This window comes from Lactuca virosa, chromosome 1 (assembly GCF_052849685.1).
Source record: "Lactuca virosa cultivar CGN04683 chromosome 1, Lactuca_virosa_CGN04683_v6, whole genome shotgun sequence".
NCBI lineage: Eukaryota > Viridiplantae > Streptophyta > Magnoliopsida > Asterales > Asteraceae > Lactuca > Lactuca virosa.
In genome coordinates, this window is record NC_136426.1 from 106,917,475 (window position 1) to 106,940,471 (window position 22,997).

General features: G+C 39.2%; 1 pseudogene; it reads right to left on the reverse strand.

Moving 5' to 3' along the window:
• Positions 1 to 461: 461 nt before the first annotated feature.
• Positions 462 to 1,246, reverse strand: LOC145106077 (secoisolariciresinol dehydrogenase pseudogene; annotated as a pseudogene).
• Between the last annotated feature and the right edge of the window lie 21,751 nt (positions 1,247 to 22,997).

Consider the following 22,997-nt stretch of genomic DNA (forward strand, 5'->3'; position numbering starts at 1 on the left):
TTGTATAATGAGATTTGTGCTGTTAAAAAAAATCAAAGTTTTTATTTATTTTCTTCACATCTCTTTCTCCCCATCTACTGTAGGCTTCAAGAAAGAGACATGTAAGCCTCTCCTTTATAAACGATTTAGTCATAATGCCTTGTAGTTTTCCGTTTTAGGTTTCATTCAATTTTTTGTGTTCTGCATATGAGATTTTATGTGTTCATAGTGTTCTTCGTAGTAAAACAAAATACAGTCTAATATTTTCCAACCTCAGTAAATTTCAACTCAACATGTCCTATTTGTAAGAAGTTGCCAAGCATTTAAAAAAACTGAAAATAATATAACTTTTGTATTTGTATGGGTTCATCCATGACTCTTATACAACAGGATAATAAGTTCTAATTCGTATGGAATCTTACGATATTAAAAAACCATACAACTTGTCTTATTAAAAATATAATAAGATGAAAACTCTCAATTCAAAGATTCTCTGGATATTTAAACATATTGAATGATGGATTAGCAATGCCAACTCCACCATCAATAAACAGATTTTGTCCGCTAATATATTGTGCATCGTCACTCACCAGAAAAAGGGCAGCCTTAGCAACATCATCAGTTCTGAGTGTCACTCCCTTAAGATTCCCAAGTAAGTTCAACGCAGTTTCTAATGCTTCCGCTTCAAGCCCTACGAAACTTATTGTTAGTGGTGTCACCATTCCATAAGGTGACAAACAATTGACTCGAATACCAAATTGTCCAAGCTCCACTGCTAGATTCTTGGTTAGACCAACGACAGCATGTTTTGCACAACAGTAAGCATGTGAGGCTGCACCACCTATATTTGAAGCTAGGCTAGATGTTGATATTATTGACCCCACTCGTGCTGGAACTATAACCCTAGCAGCATTTTCATGCTTAGAAAAACACCAGTGATATTGACACTAAGCACACGCTCGAAGTCTGTTTTTTCATTATCAACGATGCGTGGCTTGTTAGGATCTGCTATCCCCGCATTGCAAAACATGATGTCAAGTTTTCCGTATGTGGAAACTGCAGTATCTACAGCGTTTTTGACATGTTCTTCATTGCTTACATCACAATGGACATATATGGAGTTTGATGTGCCTATGGCCTCACAAACTGCTTGACCAAGTTGGTCTTGGATGTCTGCAATGACAACTTTTGCTCCATGTTCAGCAAATAATTTTGCACTACGCTCACCGATTCCGCTTGCAGCTCCGGTGATCATTGCCACCTTGCCTTCTAGCCTATAAATAGAGTTTAAAATTTTTCATGAACGTGTTATTTTACAAAGCATAACTGACGTAAAACTCAATAGAAAATTTTCTGATAAATTTGTTAAATCTGTACTATTCATGTTAAATCTGTAAAGCAATATAAAAAATTTCTGAAGGTTTTGTAAGGTTTTGCAGAATCAAATCTGCCCTGCTTTTTAATATTTTCTGTTGCAAAGAAAAGATCTATTCCCTTTCATGTTTCAAGAATAATGAATATGAAGTCGTCGAGGTTGCAGGTATTACTCTTGATATACAGGACTTACGAAAAAACAATCTTCAAACACAAAGAAACCATTGTTTATAAAATACAAAGAATACTAATTAAAGGTATTTTACATGACTTATAATAATTTTTATAACATTTAAATAAGTTTACATTTTATTTCCTGTTCAAATTGGTTATATATATCTTCAACAATATCTCGTATACGTGTGTGTATATATATAGGTTTAGGTTCTATGGAAAACAAAAAAACTTTAAAAATCATAAAAATGCATAAAAAAAATACTTAGAGATCACAAAACTTTTTTTTGAATTTTTTTATCAAAAAATCGCAGCTTTTAGCATAAAATAGCTGAAAAAAATTTTGAAATTTTTTTTTTTTACAAAAACAAAAAAAAAATTGATTTTTTTTTTTCAGCGAAATTGTCAAAAAGGCTGCGATTTTTTGATAAAAAAATTCAAAAAAGAGTTTGTAATGTTTAGGTATTTTTTTTATGCATTTTTATGATTTTTAGGGTTTTTTTAGAGTTTTTTGTTTTCCAAATAACCCTTCCCTATATATATATATATATATATATATATATATATATATATATATATATATATATATATATATATATATATATATATATATATATATATATATATACACGCGCTAAAATAAGTCGACTATAATAAATGGTTGAATTAATAATCTGATTAAGGAAAACGAATCGCTATAAATACATACCTTCTTGTAGAACTCGTCATTGAGAGAGAGAGAGAGAGAGAGAGAGAGAGAGAGAGAGAGAGAGAGTTATATATATATATATATATATATATATATATATATATATATTTAAAAAAAGAATTTTTGGAAAATAATATTTAAGAAAAGAATTTTTGGATTTTTCCATTTATTTTGCATTTTAAAATTATTTTTTAGAATATATACAGTGTAATATTCTATTAGAATATTTCACGTATTTTTCAAAAAAATGAGATTTTTTTTTATTTTTTTTAGTTAATTCAAGTTCCGAAAATAATATTTAAAAAAAGAATTTTTAGATTTTTCCATTTATTTTGCATTTTAAAATTATTTTTTAGAATATGTCAGTGTAATATTCTATTAGAATATTTTACGTATTTTTCAAAAAAAACGGGATTTTTTTTTATTTTTTTTTTATTTTTTTTTATTTTTTTTAGTTAATTCAAGTTCCGAAAATAATATTTAAAAAAAGAATTTTTGGATTTTTCCATTTATTTTGCAATTTAAAATTATTTTTAGATTTGGTCTCACGGTTTCACAAAATTAGAATGGTCTCAAATGAACCTAAACCTATATATATATATATATATATATATATATATATATATATATATATATATATATATATATATATAGGTTTAGGTTCATTTGAGACCATTCTTTAATATATATAAGAGGGTTCAATTGAGAAAAAAGGTTGAGAATGGGGGAACCATTCTCAGCCAATCATTTAATGAACTTAAAAAACGCACGGTGGCAAACTTGTAAATAATCCAAATACATTAATGAGCGGTGGGAAATTTCTCTTGGACTCCATCAATATCTTCGTCTCTAATCTACACATCACCACTACATCTCTCATCCTACCACATAAGCAACCGTGAATATGGGTCACGGAATCCACTTGACGGGGACGATCTGGCACCGCCGTCAGAGGATACGATTTAGTACTCGATTTAGCACCACCATTGCAGATCCAACTCCGATTAGGATTATCGTCACCATCTCAGACAACGGCGACCTCGAACTTCATCTTTGTCCTTCTCCGACGACCGCTAAGAGTAAATAAGCAGCGTTACAGGGCTCGATTTCCATGGAAACTGTCACATCCCTTAATTTCTCGGCCAGAAAAGACCGATTTAATTTATGCTTTTTAAAATAAAATCAGAGAATCTTTTTAAAAGATGTTGCGGAATTGGTCCCCAAAACAACATATGATAAAAGTTTATCAAAACCTTTCTTTAAGAAATATATAATTTCCTTTTTATATTGAAACATCGGGATGTCATGTTCTGATACAGATCAAAAGCATAAACAAGACATTATAAGTCTTACAACAGTTATTTATAACTACTGGCCTATAATCCATAAATCACTCATCATCATCATCCGACTATGCTCGGGGTCCACTACCTGTAATCATAAAAAGCTAAGTGGGTCAGGCTTGGAAGCCTGGTGAGCATATAGGGTTTTCAACCCACAATAAATAAATTTATTGTACTTAAACATCAATCAATCAACCAAATTACCCCAACCTCATTATCTTATTTGATGAGAATAAATCTTAGATCGATTAGATCTTTCACAGGTAAAAGATAAAGATCAAACAAAACAAACACAATAACAGAATCAACAATATACTTATGATTCAAATATAGTCACGCCTCAGCAGAGCTCTATGAAGAACTTCCACTGTAGAGGCGAGCTAGGGTTTTCAATCCTCAAAAAGAATAATCCTTAAAGCGTATATACAAAGACTGCATGCATGCAGCTTAAATACTAAACCCTAGAGAAAACATGCACGGTTGGACAGGCCCAAACCGGCAATCCAAATCGGGCTAAGGAACGAGCCCATGACGCAACACTATAAGCCCAACAATCTCCCCATTTGCGTCGAATGAGGCGAGAGATCAATTTCTTTGAGTAGGCTTCACAGTCTTGACAACCTTGAACAGCCGAGGGATGACTGCAAGAAGTGTTTGCCTAAACTGAATGTACCATCGTAGCATGTCAGTAAACAGCTTCTTATCGGCTGTAGAATTCTGATTGCACTTGTGGATAATCTCCGAGATATGCTCCAAGCAAGCAGTTGAGAATAAGTGCTTATCACACAGAGCGAAGATACATTTTTGCTTTTCGCCTCTGACAAACATTACTGTGTGAGACTGTGGGTCGATTCTACCCTTGATCATAACATTCACATCGCCCATTCTGCCGGAAGGTTTGATCGTTGGACGCTTGTGAATGGCAGCGGCGATCTCTTGGTCCATTTTCGCCACTTCGTGAATGTAGCATACAAGCATTCGCTTAATATGGTCAATGATCGGCTGGTACTCCTGTGGATTTGACATCAGGATGTTGTTGAGAAGTATCCAGTCGTGGGGATTGAGGTTCGGTAGATCAGCAAGGGTGAAGTTATGAACCGAGCCTTCAGAGCCTCGAGTCACTTTGAATTTCACATTGACAAACTTCCCTGCTGAGTAAGGCTTCAGAACCTTGACAGTGGTAATCTTCTGTAAGCTCCATGTCAGGTGCTGTGGCTGAGCAAACTCCAGATAGAACTCCAAAAGATCCCGATCAACCTTCGGGTCTGGAGAGGGAATAGAAACAGTTGAGTTAAAGCAGTGAAAGATGAATGCTTTTCGCGTGATCGGCATGTCAAACTGTGCATCCTTGGAGTTTTCAAGCCCAAACGACATCACAGGCTCAAGCCACAGTGTACAAGGTTCATCGATAGCACACTTTTGAAGCGACTCAAGAGTCCACACAGGAAAAATGGACTTCTTCTTTTCCAGGAGCTCTTTTTCTTTATGCTCTTTTTCAAGCTCTATCGATTCCTTCATCAGTTTTTCTTCAAGTTCCTTATCAGATGCCTTTGTTTTCTGAAAAGGATTAGAGGGATCTGGTTTAAAAATATCTTCAATATCATCATCAGTATCATCATCTTCACCAATTTTCTTCTTCTTCTTCTTGCATCTATCACTGACCGAAGCTTCATTAGCCTTCTTCTTCTCTCCCCCTTGTTTCGGTTGGACACCAGGCACCGGAACACCCTCAATACGACTAAGAATGGCCAGTGCAGGTCGAAGTTTATCAGCCAAATGCCTGCGAGTGGTGATGGTGATGATAGGATCATGGGCTTCAAGGAGGTGAAGTAAGATGGAGTGAACATCAGCAGCTAAGCCTCGAATAACTTCCCTCTCAGAATTCAAGTCATTGAGTTCAGCTGTTGCAGTGCGAAGTTTGAGATTCTGGATTTTCAGTTGAGAGGTTCGCTTGTCGAGTTCATCCATGACTCGATTTTCAACTGCCAATTCTGCCTCCAGTTGAGTTAAGCGATCATTGACTTTATCATGCAGATTGACATTTGCAGCTTCAATGGCTTTTCGGGAAACTTCAAGATTAGCGCATTCGAGTGCTAGAGAACGCTGAAGATTTGCAACCGAATCATTGACTGTCTTAGCATTCTTTTGAGCAGCAGCCTGCAATGAATCTAGAAATAGGTTAGCCTTAGAAATTAGTTTGTCGACCTTTGCGGTCGCCTCTCTGTATTCTTTAGAGGAGGACTCGACTGCAAGCGAGGCCTTTTGACACTGGGAAGTGGAGGCGTCGATAGCCTTGGCTTCAGCAGAAAGGGATGCGCCATGTTCTTTTACAACAGAAGAAAATAATGCTTTGAGAGCAGCGTCTGAATAAGCCCCAGAGGAAGAAGAGGAAATAAGTTGATCAAGTTTATCATTGACTGCTTTGAGATGATGCTTGGTTACAGGTGCATCTTCATCTTCATCACACTGGACACGGTAAGGACTGAAATAGGTGGAATCAAATTCCAAGTCCTCACCTCCAAGAACAGGGGTGGTGTCAGTAGATAGGGTAGGGGATAAGGGTTTGGTTGTGACAGGAGGTTCAGTGGTAACAGGTGGGATAGGAGCTGAAGAATGAGCTTGTGTAGTAGTGGTGGTAGTGGTAGTGTTGGTAAAGATTGGATTAGGGATGGGAGTAGTGTTAGATGGTTGAGATGTAGAAATGGGAAATATAGGAGGTATGGATACTGGGACAGAAACGGGTGGAGGAGAAGGAGGGAGGGAGCAAACTGGAATTTCGGGGGTAGGAGAGCGAGGCGGGGTATTACCACGACCCGAATCCTCCTCGTCAGAGCTTTCGCTTTCAGATTCTGAAGGAGGAGCAGATGTGTGTTTGGGAGGGACATACTCTGAGTCTGAATCACTTGAAGATTGGAGTATGAGTCTCCGAGCGGGCTTTTTCTGCTTCTTGGGTTCAGGCTGGGACATAGCGGCCCTGTCTGACCTTCGCTTCGTAGGGGTTCGCCCCTTGGTTGTTTTAGCAACCTTCGTCTCCTTCTGAGTCGCAGCTTTCTTTCCCCTCTTGGTTGGCTTGTCAGCTTCTTCAATGGATCGAACCATGGCTAGGGTTAGTTCCCGTGGACCCGAAGAAGGAAACTCCATGTATTGTTGCAGAAGTTTACTTGCTTCAGGCAGACAAGCAAGCATGGTGTCAGGGATGGATCCAGTGAAAGAATACTTGGTGAGATCCGTGACAATTATCTTCGTTGTGTGAAAAGTAGCAATAGAGGAGAGAAGAGAGTCTGCCATGATTGGAACGTGAAGGCGATCCATTACCCACTTGGTGATGATTGACCAGTACCGTCCACACGAGATTTCGGAGTGTCTTGAGGAGGAACTCAAGCTTTGAATCAGTTGTTGCCAGATGATTGTACCATAGTCCAGATCAATCCCGTGATATAGACCGTAAAGCACAGTCATAAAGGACTTGCTTGCTCCATCTGAGCCGGCGCTGCGCTCAGAGAGTACTTTGAACAGTAGAGTGAATAAGCCATTCCATGGAGGAGGAAGGCAAGACTTCTTGAACTTGGTGATGGTGGTTAGGGTTTCAGTGTACCCCATTTGATAAAACATGGAGAACAACTGACCAGTAGTGATCGATTCAGGGTTTACTTTGGTTGGTTCTTGAGAGAGACCAATTAGGGCACAGAAGCGGTTCTTGGAGATGGAGGACTTCTCATTGTGGAGTTCAAAGTGAATCCTTTCAGCGGCTTTGTCGTAGTAAGCAGTGGAGTAGATTAGTGAGAGGCAGGCCATAGGAACAACTTCGACTCTTGACAGAGAGTCGACTAAAGGCGAGTATTTAAGACACTCAACAACATACAGCATGTAGGGTTCATAGACAAAGGGTGTGAGATCGATGATCAGGTTTTGTTGAGGTTTGATAGTGAGAAGGGTTGGGTGAACAGAGGTATCTTGAACTGAAGAAGATTCTGCCATTGTAGAAACTTGGAGAAGAAGATGAACAGTAAGATGAATCACCTTTGTTCTTCGAGAGTTTTGAAAGTGATAAAAGGGTAAAGAGCAGCGTGCCAAATCCTTTTATACGTACAAGTAGGAGAGAGAAAAATTCGGCTGATATCTTGGAGTTATTTGAACCGGCGCCTGATTTGACGGATGAACAGTAGTCATACCCAGTGATGACGCATGAAAGAGAAAGGGTGTTTCCTTTTTACACGCCATTCCATAAAAGGCACTTTTTCAAATCAGCTTAACGGTTGGAGAAATGCTGAGTCAGCCTTAACTCTATCCCAATCGTCACCCCATATTTCACATGAATCGTCATCGCTTTTTAAGTTTATCGATCATTAAAGCACCATTAATAGAACTAGTTTTTGGAAAAAAAAATTCGTGCATAGAGTGTAAAAGATAAAGAAATAAAGCGACTTGTGCAAGATAATTTGTGATGTCTTAAAAAAAATATAAAGCAACTGATTCTGGGCACGAATCTCTTCCTTCAAAGTCAAGAGAGACCTTAAAGTGCTTGTATGGCTTCCCATTAAATAACGATTAAATACTTGTTAAGAAGTATTGAAAGGCATCTTTTAAATCTAAGGCTCATAACAGGTGGCTTTCGCTTCAATTCATGAATTCGAGACTTGATATAAGACCGAAACTGAATGAAGTACTTGTTAGATCAATGTAATCTATTGAACAAGTAGGTAGGGAACATATTCAGTGACTTGTTGAAATCGTAATTGGAAGAAAAAAAAATAAAACATGGATCCATTTGGAAGAAAATCTTTGGTAATAAGCACTTTCATTAGGATCGCGCAAAACGAAAAAGGAGATTTCATAGATCAAACGGTAAAGTATTCGCCGTCAATTCAGTAAGGGAGTTGGATTTTGGGTTTTACTTAAGTCGTGGTGAACGAACTTAAGATCATCAACACAGAATTGGTATAACCATAAACCTCAGTGGTTATAGCTGAGAGTCTCAAGGGTTACAAAATGTGAAACGAATCAGTGATGGAGAAAAATAAGGTGGGTAAAAGAAACGAAAGTGCCTCTGCTAGAACTGATTGACAAAGCAGAAAACATCTTAACTCAATTTGAGAGGAGTATGGCAGCTCATGATTAGAGTAAATGTTATAGCCTGATTGGTGAGACAAGATTTTTATTTATCAAGTCATTAAGGCTTTACTCAGAATCGTTCGAGGCTTTGGTCAACATATAGCAGCATGCTTCTAGGGACACTTAACTAGTACTGAAGGAAAGAAATATACCTGCCTTAGTTCCATATTCTGATTTACTGGTTCTCTTATTACCTAATAAGAACAAAGAAACACACCACACAAACCAACAAACAAAGAAACAGAAATATTTTTGAATTTTTGGAAGGTTTCTGAAAAGAAATAAAAACAGAAAGATAAAGTATTTTTGGACCGAACAAAACGCCTTGATATGAGAAGAGGCAAACGAGTTCAGATGGACCGAACCCGAAATAGACCGAACGCTCGGTTCATTTCGGTTCATGGTCGACCCGAACCCGAAATAGACCGAACCTGAAATAGACCGAACGCTCAGTTCATTTCGGTTCACTCTATTTCGCCTCCTACCTTTATTGAAGCGAAGGCGATTTTGGTACTGACTCCGATTCCATCATGCCTAGGCCTTGCAAAATCTTGTTGAAACTTGCTTCAGGAAGAGCCTTAGTGAATATATCTACCAGTTGATCAGTTGTCCTTACAAAGTGAATTTCGACGTTGCCATCTTCCACGTGATCTTTAATGAAGTGATACCTCGGTGCGATATGTTTAGTCTTTGAGTGTTGTACTGGGTTGTGACAGATCCTAATTGCACTTTCAGAGTCGCAATATAGTGGGATTTTCTTCATATTTAGCCCGTAATCTCTAAGCTGACTCTGTATCCATATCACCTGAGATGTGCATAAGGCAGCAGCGATGTATTCAGCTTCAGCCGTGGAAAGAGAAACACAGGTTTGTTTCTTCGATTGCCAGCTGACCAATTTACCGTCTAGAAATTGGCATCCTCCAGTGGTGCTTTTACGATCTAATCCACATCCGCCCAAGTCAGCGTCTGAGAACGCTTGAACAAAGAATCCTGAATTGGCCGGATACCAAAGACCGAGAGAGGAGGTTCGCTTCAGATATCGAAAGATATTTTTCACAGCTTGCAAATGAGGTTCGCGTGGGTTAGCTTGAAATCTGGCACAATAGCAAACTGAGAACATGATGTCAGGTCTGCTGGCCGTGAGATACATCAGTGAGCCAATCATTTGTCAATAAAGAGTCATGTCAGCGGCTGGCTTCTCCAAGGAAGGTGTAAGCTTTGTCCCAAAAGCCATTGGAACTTTAACTCTGGAGTCTCCCATCATTCCAAACTTAGCAAGCAGTGTCTTGGTGTATGCCTCCTGGTTAATAAAGATGCCTTCGGGTCCCTGTCTAATGTTTAAGCCAAGGAAAAAGTTAATTGGACCCATTGAGCTCATCTCAAATTTAGTTTCCATCAACTTCCTGAATTCAGCTGTTAAGCTAGGATTCGTGGAGCCGAAGATGATGTCATCAACATAAATTTGGACTATCATAAGGTGGTTACCCTCTCTCTTTCGAAAGAAGGTTGGGTCAACCGAGCCTTGTTTGAATCTAGACATTTTTAAGAACCGAGTGAGAGTTTCATACCATGCTCTGGGAGCCTGCTTTAAGCCATATACCGCTTTGTCAAGTATGTAGCAGTGACCTGGACACTTTTCGTTCACGAAGCCCGGCGGTTGTTCAACGTACACAGTTTCTTCAAGTTCACCGTTGAGAAAGGCACACTTGACGTCCATCTGATAGACTTCAAAGTTTTTGTGTGCAGCATAGGCAAGAAAGATACGAACAGACTCTAATCTAGCAACTGGTGCGAAAGTCTCTTCATAATCGATACCTTCTTCTTGACAGTAGCCTTTCACCACTAAACGAGCTTTGTTGCGAATCACGTTCCCCTCCTTATCCATCTTATTTCTGAATACCCATTTGAGACCGACAACCGAGGCATCCTTTGGAGTTGGAATAAGACGCCATACTTTGTTTCTTTCAAACTCATTCAACTCATCTTGCATGGCTTGAACCCAGTCAGAATGATCAAGTGCTGAGCTAACGGTCTTCGGTTCAACTTTGGAAACAAAGGAGTTGAACATGCAAAACTCTACTTGAGAAAAGAGTGCAGCTTGTTTCGCTTTGATCTGTGATCGAGTTAACACCGTTTCTGAAGAGTCTCCAATAATTTGACTCTGAGGATGATCTTTGGTCCATTTAATAAGTGGAGGATAATTTGGATCACAAGAGGGATCCAATTCTGCATTGATTTCTTCTTCCAATTCTGATAAAGTATCATCATTGACATGTGTACTCTCCCCCTCGAATGATGACACGAATTCTGGATCAGAATGCTCCCCTTCGTTTGGACTTTCGGTTGAGCCAGATGATTGTGACGTTGAATTCTCCCCATGGAATGAAGGACCTTGATCTTGTTGTGGATTCGGACCCTCCCCCTGGACTGAAGGGCGGTCATTTGAAGGTTCACCTTCGACTGGCCTCTCGGTTGCTTTAGGATAATCAGCAGCCATCTTTTGAGCAGCATCATCAATGATTTGCTTTAGACTGTCAACCTTGTTGTCTTTCGCTGTTGATTCAGAATTAATTGTCGTTTGAGGCTCATCAAAAAGAAGCATGTATTGCTCAAAAAGATTTGAAATTGGGGCTGTTACGTGACCAGTCTTTGGAAAGATTTCCTGAGTTGTACTTTCGGTTGCCATCATCTTCTTAACATATCTATCGTCAAAAGTGACATAGTATGTTTCTTCAATCTTCTTAGAACGCTTGTTCAGAACTCTGTATGCCTTAGAATTCAGGGAGTAACCTAGGAATATACCTTCATCAGCCTTAGCATCGAACTTATTTCGCTTCTCTTTAGAATTGAAGACGAAGCACCTGGAACCAAACACATGGAAGAATTTCACATTCGGTTTGCGATTGTTTAAGATCTCGTAAGGAGTGTGAGAGAATCGCTTGTTTAGATATGATCGGTTCTGAGTGTAACAAGCGGCAGCGATAGCATCAGCCCAGAAATACAGAGGCAATGAAGCGAAGCTTAGCATAGTGCGAGCTGCTTCGCACAGAGATCGGTTTCTTCTTTCAACAATTCCGTTCTGCTGTGGAGTATATGGGGCTGAAAAATTATGAGTCGTTCCCTTCTCAGCAAGAAAATCTTCGAAATCTTTGTTTCTGAATTCCAAGCCGTTGTCGCTTCTTACGTTACGAACAACTTTCCTTAGTTGAATTTCAACCTACTTTATGAAGAGCTTGAGCCTTGGAGTAGCCTCAGATTTTTGCTTCAAGAAAAATACCCATGTGAAGCGAGAGAAGTCGTCGACAATGACCAAAATGTACTTATTTCCACCAATGCTTTCAATGGAAGAGGGACCACACAGATCTATGTGCAATAATTCCAATGGCTCTATCACTTTTGTATTGATAATGGAGGGATGACTTTGTCTACTCTGTTTTCCCAATTCACAGGCTGCACATAAATGTTCTTTGTCGAATTTGAGAACTGGAAGACCTCGAACATGATCTCCTAAAACCAGTTTGTTTATATCCTTGAAATTAAGATGAGAGAGACGTCGATGCCATAACCAGCTTTCATCTGAATGAGCCTTTGTGAGTAAGCAAACTGCTGGTTTACCTCGAATTGGATTGAGGTTTAAAGGGTACATTTCCCCTTTTCGCTTCGATTTCAGTAGAATGTTATTTGACTTCTTCTCGACTATCTCTGAGCCTTCATCATCAAATGATACCTTCAATCCAGTCCCAACGACTAGCTGTGATACGCTGATAAGGTTATGTTGAAGCCCTTTAACATATGCGACCTTTCTAATTGAGAAATCACCATTCGTAATCATGCCATAGCCTTTAATAGTTCCAAACGAGTTGTTGCCGTACTTCACAATACCACCATCCTTGAGAGACCGAAACTCCCTCAGTTCTTCCTTCCTGCCTGTCATGTGACGTGAGCAGCCACTGTCAATATACCATTCTTCGTCAAACTGCTCGTCACGCATAACCTGCAAAATATTAAACAGATTTAGGAACCCAAAGTTTCTTGGGTCCTTGTGAGCCTTTTACAGGAGAGGGAATAGTAAGAGAAATATCAAACAAATAAGTACGTTTAATTAAAGTTGTTTCATCTTTTCTTTTTATAGTGAAAACTTTAATTTTGTTTGACTTAAATTCGACAGGCGTACGATTTGAGGTGTTGACGTCTGCATTCTTTTGGATTTCTTTTGGACGTCTGTCATCTTCTGGAAAGAGATTTCCTTTCCCCTTTAAATCCTTGAAAGAATTAGAACGAGAAGAGTTAGGTTTAGAAGGGACATCGGATATTCTGTTCATTTGATTGGTGTTGCAGGGTTGAGAAACGTAACCGCTCTTTCAGTTGCTATTGAGTTGAGGACCGAAACCGTTCTTTCGGTTGTTATTGGGTTGAGGACCGAAACCGTTCTTTCGGTTGATGTGGTTCTGAGAACCGAAGCTCTCCCTTCGGTTCATTTCAGTAGAGGGACCGAAACCACCCTTTCGGTTCCTTGCTTCCTGCGAACCGGTGCTTTCCTTTTTGTTCCTTACCTCCTTTTGTTTAGAAGGTTTTTCATAGCGAACATAATTAGGATTTTGAGATCTCCAGAACAGCTTCCTTTCGGTAAGGTTTTTCTTGTACCTCACATTTCTTTGATGCTTTCTGTCTCTCACCTGTTTTGGGTTTCTGTGAATGTTAGCCTTTTTCTCAGAACTTTGAATATTAGCTTTGCACTTAGGTGAATTGGTTTCGCTTGAAATAACCACTTGCTCATCTGAAGACTTTTTAGTCCCACTTGTGCTCGGCCCATCAAAACGAGTAGGATCATTAAGTGGTTCGGCTATATATCTGCCTCTCACTCTCCATGTGGTCTTCTGTGACAAACCTACTGTTTCATCAGCATTGTCAATAGGTGCTGACCAGAAGAATTCATCCCATCCGTCAACATTATCTTCTGCTACTATCGCCGTCAGTTCGGCTGTTTGTTGCTGAGTTACTCCATTAACCTTGTATACTTGATTTGGAGTTGATTGTACCTTTTGATACACAACCGCTTTTTCTTTAAGGACTTTGGTCGTGTCTTTGGATAGTCGAGCGTATTCAACTGAATTTTCAGAAATCAGATTTTTGTGGGTTTTAGGTTCGCTCTTGACAAACTCAGAACAGTCCACCACATCCTCTACAGAGATTTCACTCAGATCATCATCCTCATTAAGTTCAGATGCACTTTCAACATTAATTTTATTTTCTGAACTTAATTTGGCATTCAACGAGTCAAATTTCTGTACAGTTTCAGCTCTTAACTTCAATCTATCATTCTCATCTAACAGATTTTTGAGCATGTCCTTATGGTCCTTGGACTTTATGTAGGATTCAATTTTGTCAAGACCGATTTTGTATGTAGGTGAGATCTCATCAGAGGATACAACACTTTCACAGATGTAAGCTTCAGCATCGATTTCATCCTCCTTTAACTCAAGGAAGGGCAAAATCATGCGATGTATCTTCTTTCCTATTTCACAATCGAGATGCAACTGTGTGATATTAAAATAAAGTCTTTTCGCAATCAAACAAAACACATTTCGTTGTTTTAACAGTTTAAGATTGTCTCTTTGCAAATAAATCAACTCATCCTTAGACCTAATCAACTCTTTTTCCTTCAGCTCAATCCACATCCTCCTTTCCTCACTCTTCGACGATATCCTGCTAATTTGATCAGTCAGGTTAGAGTTTGTGACACGGGTTTGGGAAAGACTACTACTTATACTAGAAAATTTAGATTTTAAGCTATTCAGTTCCTTTTCATAGTTAGTAACAGGTATTTTTAGAGAAGCAAGAATATTTTGTACCTTCTTGATCAACTCATCACATTCATTGATCTGTGTACTAACCGGTTTCGTAGCAAAACACCTGTCCTCTCGCTCCTTCTCACCTTCTATTCCTCCATCAGTTGTATATCCTCTCATCTGGGATACACCTTCGGTCACCATGAAACACCTTCCAGCAGTGTGTTCTTCTTTTACCAGCATCGCCTTGCCATGAGTGGGTTTTCTTACTTCTTCGTCCTCTGAGTCTGTGGACCATACTTCCACGCCACCGAATTCATCACGGTAGTCTGTATCCTGTACAATCAAAGCATTCATAGTTTTATTGTTAGCAGCATACTTTCTATTCTTGATCTCCTCTAGTCGTCTCATGAGGCTCGCTTCCTCATCATCATCATCCGTCTTTTCTGCCCTCTTTTTCAGCATGCAGTCCTTGGCAAAATGATTCTTACCTCTACAGTAATGGCAATCAAATCCTAAGTCTCCACCAATTTTCACTTCTTTCTTGGACTCTTCTGACTTCGACGCTATCGTCGGTTCCTCCTTAACCTTTTCAGCGCTGTAACTTCCCTGCTAATTTCGGTTTTTGTTGGCTGGGAACTTCCTTTTAATGAACTTTCTAGGATTAGAGACCATCAGGGCATACTCTTCACTGGTTAGATCATAGTCAGAAAGATCTAATTCCTCCTCTTCTCCAACAGAACTTTTTCCTTTAGAAACAAGGGCTAACGAACCCAAGCTAGACACCACACTCGTTTCCTTAGTCAGAGCACTTTCATGGGATTTCAGAATTCCCACCAGTTTCGCCAGAGAATACGATTTAAACTGTTCATGTGCCTTTACTGTTGACACGACCGCTATCCATTCGGGTCTAAGACCGTTCATGAAGGTAACTTTCTGTTCAATAACTTTCCTTTCGATCCCATGCTTTATTATCTTACTCAAGAGATGATTAAAACGATCAAAAGCCTGAACCAGTTTCTCTTCGGGCTTTTGTTTGAAATCACCAAACTCTGAAAGCAAAAGAGTTTGAATCAAATGTTCCAGATCTGCGTCGGTGGAATACAATTCTTTTAGCCTGTCCCATATCTCTTTAGCTGTAGTGCAAGAATTCACCAAACGAAATGTATCTGACTGCAATGCAAACCTAATCATTCTTAAGGCTTTAATGTTACATTTAAACTTATCTTTCTCGTCTTGAGGAATGTCTTTCACATCACTCACAAGCTGATTGTACTCCTTTTGAGTTTTGACAATCCTTGAGCTGTTTGTATGAGCAAACGGGCCAACAGTGATAGCTTCCCAGATCAAGTACCCATCATCTTCTGAGCCACTCACATAATCTTCGAAGTGATGTGTCCAAACTTCATAATCTTGAGTGTACAAGATTGGAATCCTAGTCGTTGATCCGATACTGTTGGAGATGTTGATTGGATTGGTTTGCGAATCATCCATGGACATTGTGATGAAGTTTGATCGATAACCTGTTTAAGATCAGACTTGTAATTTATCGTTAGGGTAAGATCGACAATTAATGAGACACGCCAATATGGAATGACGGCTCAATTAATATCAATTAATGCGGAAAAACCCTGATAACTTCTTCAACAGAAGAGATGTGTATGAATTACACAATCTCCTGCTCTGATACCAATTGATGAGAATAAATCTTAGATCGATTAGATCTTTCACAGGTAAAAGATAAAGATCAAACAAAACAAACACAATAACAGAATCAACAATATATTTATGATTCAAATATAGTCACGCCTCAGCAGAGCTCTATGAAGAACTTCCACTGTAGAGGCGAGCTAGGGTTTTCAATCCTCAAAAAGAATAATCCTTAAAGCGTATATACAAAGATTGCATGCATGCAGCTTAAATACTAAACCCTAGAGAAAACATGCACGGTTGGACAGGCCCAAACCGGCAATCAAAATCGGGCTAAGGACCGAGCCCATGACGCAACACTATAAGCCCAACATTATTAATTTCTTAAGGGTTTACCCTAAGGTTCAACTATCACTCCTTCCTAAGGATTCATCCTAAGGAATAGGCACAAGGTCACACCATCACCAAGGTTTATACAACAGGGGCTAAATTCATAGCTCTTATTTATTGACGGTATTATTGACAGTATTCACCCCTGTCATACATGTCAATGGGTTTTTAGAGTACTCCAAATGAACATATAGTTCATTACACCTACAGGTTGCGGGCCTGCTAGTGTTCCACAGACCATCTAGAATAGTCCATGGTTGTCATCCCTACTCTGCTGAATGACGGGGGTCACTGTTTGGGTAAGGGCTTATCTCATATTTCACCACTCACTCTCAACTTATGATCTCCTTTCACCACTCACCCTCAACTTATGATCTCCTTTCACCACTCACCCTCAACTTATGATCTATATCACTGATCATTTCATTTATCCAACTCACCTTTCATCACACACCCATTATTTCATCTACCCATGTTTTACCCAACATTTTTGTAGATAAAAATACATATACAGTTTAAATTATTTAAAAACATGTATAAATCACACCTTCAACATCCAACTCAAATAAACAAACAATAAATATTCACACAGCACGTATTTTATATAAAATACTTCATATCTATGTGTAAGGTGAAAGTAACTATACACTCACCTGATTTAATGAAAATCGGGCAGCAATTCGTTTCCTAAAACGATTGTTTCTAATAAAACCGAGAGTTTTATTGAGAAACCGGGCTCTACGAAGGGTCGGGCTTCAAAACCGAAAAGATAAATTTTTCGGGCTTCTCGGGCACTTCGTGGCGTATTCGGGGGTTATAATTGATACCGGGGCTTCGTGGGAAGTTGAAATGAAAGAAATAGTGAAAAAAGGGCTAAAAATGACAAATTTTCAAAGTATACCCGGGAGGTCTCGCACCCTCCTATTTATAGGGGCCGAAGCTCCTGATCCAACGGCTGAGAAGCCTCCAGGTGTGCTGATCCGAGGACTCGCAGGGGATGGCTCGCACGAGGATGCACGTGCGAAGTGGCTGCTGGCTTCTTGTGATTGGTCCGAAGCCTCGGTCCGAAGTCGGTTCTGGTGGTGGGGCCCGCAGGCGAGGGTGCGCAGGTGGTTGCACGTGCGAAGGCCTCGCTGTCCTCTCCTGATTGGACCGCTTCGGATAAGGCCAGGTGCTCGGATGACTCAGCAGCTCGGACACGTGGCTCGCCTGACTCACCAATCTCGGACACGTGGCACGTTCTAAGCGAGGGTGACGTGGCAAATCGTGACTATGCGAATTTTCTCGGTTTTTGTGCAAAAACTTCTAAAATCCATAACTTTCGCATACGAGCTCCGTTTTTGACGTTCTTTATAGGCACGCGTAGGTAAAATTACGCTCTACAACTTCCGTTTAGACTTCGTCGGCTAATTTTGACTTTAATTTTTATATTATTATTTTTAACAGACCGGGACAGGAAATCCGTTAAAAATTCATAACTTCTTCATCCGACGTCCGTTTTCGTCGAACTTTTTACCGTTGTGCTACTATTTACGAGACCTTTGATTCTCATTTAGGTTGTGTCGGCTAAAAATCACTCGATCTAAAATTCAAGTTTTTAGCTGTCTACTGCTGAGCTGAAACTTCGAAAAATCATAACTTCCTCATACGAAGTCAGATTTGGGCGTTCTTTTTATCGAACTTCTCGGTTTAACGAATACTACGAGTTTCGTTTAGATCACTAAGGCTAAAAAGTAGTTTATCGAAAACTCACTTTTTACGACATTCAGCACCGTGCCGGTTTATCGCGAAACTTCGACAGGTCATAACTTCTTCGTTATAACTCGGATTTCGGCATTCTTTATATATCCGTAATCCTTGTCACGCCCACTACAAGTTTCTTAATAGATATCGGCTTTATCTAAAATTTAATTTTTGACGCTCATTTTTATTCTTAATTTATTAAACCCTAATAATTAAGCATAAAACACATAGAACACATAATAATCACATAATTCCTTTTCATTTCTTCTAAATGAGTTACAAAGGTTAACCTAGACCATTATGTCAATATTAATGCCTAGTCTAGAAACACGGGCGTTACAACTCTCTCCCCCTTAGGATGATTTCGTCCCCGGAATCACACAACGACAAACAACTACGGGTAGCGACTCACCATGTCACTCTCCGTTTCCCAGGTGGGATTTGGCCCATTTATATGTTTCCAACGCACAAGCACTAAATCGACTATCCTAAGTAATAACCTTGATGCTCAATCCTGCACCTGCTTTTCGTATTATGTTGAATTTTTTCAATCGTAACTTTCGAGTACAAAGCAACTCCTTATTGAGGACTCCTTCTTCTTCTTAGGATAAATACTTTCCTTTATCTATTGTAACAGACCGATGGGTCATGTTCTAATGACCTTTCATCATATAATACAACGCTTAGACCCAAGTCTCTTAGAGTCAAATTCCGAAATGGAATATACCTTCCTTTATATTCTAATGTGATATAATCACATCTTAACTTGTAGAATTTCTAGCTATGAACCTATTTAACAACGAGCACGATACCAACGATCGCATAAATTTCAACCTTCTGACTTACGTCAGATGTTACCTCGAACTTGGTTCTCTGAACCTTGTAACAACTCATCGCAGTCGAACTCAAATTTATATGACCACTAGGGTCGGAATAACAACCATCTCACTAGTCATTACCGAAACAAGGGTAATGACATACTCGAATAAAACGGAATCAATCACTAGCTTCTTGGTAACCTTGTGACTTTCCCTGATCCAAGTGTGAGTCATGTGCTTCCGGTAGTATATGCATCTACTACCTTTCACACCTACTCGTACTCGTCCCAAGTATTGTCCCGCAGTCGACCAAATCACCATACAAGAAAATCATACAATCATTCAACACACCAGATAACAAAACTAGGGTTTATATTAATTCCTTGAAACTATTACACAAAAGTTCAAGTTCACCCTATACTATGCCTCTAATAGGCTACACCATAAGTTACTATTCACACTGCTACTTCATAACTTGATCTTTGGATATAAAATCCTCATCCTTGATTCCTCGCGTTGTCATCTGCTTCATCAAGGATCATTTGAAATGCTCTTGCCTTTGGCTTTGGCAGCGTATTTGGCTTTGTAATCTCTTCCCTTCCTGGGCAGTTTTGTTTGAAGTGTCCTTCTTCACCACACTTAAAGCAGGCTTCTCTTTTGTTTGTGCATTCGTTGGCATAATGACCAGTTTTCCCGCATTTGAAGCAGGTCATTTCTTTAGTGCATCTCCCAATGTGCTTCCTCTTGCACTTATCACACCATTGTGCTTCTTCTTCGAACTTTTTCGAACCAGACTTCGAAAATTTTCTATTCTCATCGGACCTTGAGGATCCTTCAAACTTTCTTTTCTCGCCAACTTCAACCTTGCTGGCGGTTCTTCCCTTAATCATATCTTCAACAGACTTGGCAGCCCAGATAGCTGCCTCCAGAGTAAGTGCCTGACGCACTGGCACCGCATACTCCAATGGGAGTCCCTTTGCATACCGGTCAACTTTAGTCATCTCTCCTGGGACGATGCGCAAAGCAAACTCCATCTTGTCTGTGAAGGCATTAGTGTATTCATCAACTGACATGCTGCCTTTTGTCAATGTCAGAAACTTGTTCTCCAACTCTAGCAGATTTTGGGTCGAGCAGAACTTGCGCTTGAATTGCACCAAGAACTTTGCCCAAGTCAGTTGCAGTGGCTCATTAGGGCTTAGGGTCTTCCCTAGAGTGTTCCACCAACGAACAGCGCCACCTCTGAACCGACGTACTGCGAACGTGGTCTGCAACTTGCCTCTGCAACCACACGTCATGAAGGCTAGCTCCATTTCTGAGATCCAATCCATCACTCTGATCGGATCCTCTTTTCCAGTGAAGGTCGATGGTTTGCAAGTCAAAAAGTCTTTGTACTTGCACCCAAGTCCATCAATTCCTCCCTTTTGTTTGTTTTGTCTAACTAACGGTGGGTTGGCTTGACCAACAGTCCCACTGAAGTTACCTCCTTCCGAATGCCCTTCATTCAACTCGGCCTGTTCAATCGGCATTGAAAGTTCTTCACGATTATGCCGAAGCAGACGTCTAGTTTCATCCATTTGACGATCCAACATCATCTGAATCATCAATTGTACACCAACCATTGTTATTGGCTTAGGTGTTGCTGCTACAACATGTACTCGCTCAACCACAGGTGGTTGATTCCTGTCTTCGTTCACATTTCCAACTCCACTTCTGGTTCTTACCATTTTTGATCTACACACCGAATAAGGTGAATTTAGATCCTCATTCACGGTAGATATTTAAATCATCCTTATCACTCCAAAACGTTTACATGTTAGTTCTAATATCGTAGTCATACGCTTAGAATCCTAAAAACATAAGGTTTCCAGATCCGGTCGGCAACAGACCATAGATCCGAACAAATAATAGCATCAATTTAGCTATCACACAAAACATTTAGCACATAAAAGCATTTTAGGCATCATTCATAAAATAAACTAGTGCTTGTGTCAACTTAGGTATACTACCTAACATATTTTAGACACACTCCTCACAATCATTACTTAGCATTCTAAGTTTAAGTCTAGAAATTTTCTACAAATTCGTAGTTCGCTTAAACTAATGCTCTGATACCAACTGTGACATCCCCAATTTCACGGCCAGAAAAGACCGATTTGTTTATGCTTTGTTTTTAAAATCAGAGTAATCTTTTAAAGAAAACAGTTGCGGAATTTGTTCCCAAAACAAAATATGATAAGAATTTATCAAAGCATTTCTTTAAAGAAACGTATTTTCATTATATAACAAAATCTTGGGATGTCATGTTCAATACAGACCAAAAGCATAAACATAACAATTTGACCTTACAGCAGTTATTTACAACTACTAGTCTATTATCCAAAATCTCTCGTCAAGTCCACCAACTTATACTCTTGTGCCATTACCTGTAATACAAAGAAAACTGAGTGGGTCAGGCTTGGGAGCCTGGTGAGCATATAGGGTTTTCAACCCACAATGTTATATCATATATATATATATATATATATATATATATATATATATATATATATATATATATATATATATATATATATATATTAGAACTCACAAACATATACAATTTCACTATATACAAGCAACTTTTATCCCACCCCATCGATCCTCACAATGACACGATCTAAACTCTCGTATCTAAAATTTTCCTCTTTACCTGATCCCTACTCACGGATCTAAAACTATCCTCTTCACCCGATCCATACTCACAGATCTAAAACTAACCTTTTCACCTGATCCATACTCACAGATCTAAAACTAACCTCCTGATCTGATCCATACTCCCGGATCAATAATTGTACCCAATCCATACTCCCGGAATAGGGACAATTAACTATACCCTAATCCTGATCTGATACATACTCCCGGATCAATAACTGTGCCCAATCCATACTCCCGGACTAGGGACAATTAACTTAGTCTTAATCCATACTCCCAGACTAATAACAAGTTTTATCTCTTTACCTGATCCATAATCCCGGATCTAAAACTAACCTCTTGATCTGATCCATACTCACGGATCTAAAACTACTCATGTCATACCCAACATATTTGTAGTTACAAAATACATATACAGTTTAACTCATTAAAACCTATATAGTTCATGCATTCCACCAACATCTCAAATAAACCACAATATATAAACACATAGCACGTATTTCATAGCAAATACTTCATACTTATGCGTTAGAAGAAAGTGACTATACACTCACTTGATTAGAAGATGATCGGACAGCGCTACGACGCTTAAAATAATCTTTTGCGAAGAAATCGGGATGTTTTCTCCAAAACCGGGCTTCTCGCGGGCAGAGCTTCTGCTCGAAAACTATTTTTCTCGGGATCTTCGGGCTTCGGGACTTGCTTCGGGTCTCGGGGTTGATACCGGGGCTTCGGGGTATTTCTTGCACGAAAAACGAGGCAAAAACGCGAGAGAAGGAAAGAAATGAGCAATAGAACTCGGCTGCACTCGACATCTATTTATAGGGGCTGAAACCCCGAATTACGTTGGGCGTAATGTGGATAAGGCCGGTGACTCCCCCCCTTTTGGATAATATCGAATTTATAATTAAATTTAATACTTTAATTATTTAATAAACTTCAAAAATTCATATCTTCCTCATACGAACTCCGTTTTCGACGTTCTTTATATCCACGCGTAGGTGAGACTACGCTCTACAACTTTCGTTTAGATTCGTCGGCTAATTTGGATTTTATTTTTATTATTTATTTTTAGTAGGCCGGAACAGGAAAACTCCGTTATAAATTCATAACTTCTTCATCTGACGTCCGTTTTCGCCTGTCTTTTTATTGTTGCACTACTATCAACAAGATCTTCGATTCTCGTTTAGATTGTTTCGGCTAAAAACCGCTCGATCTCAAATCG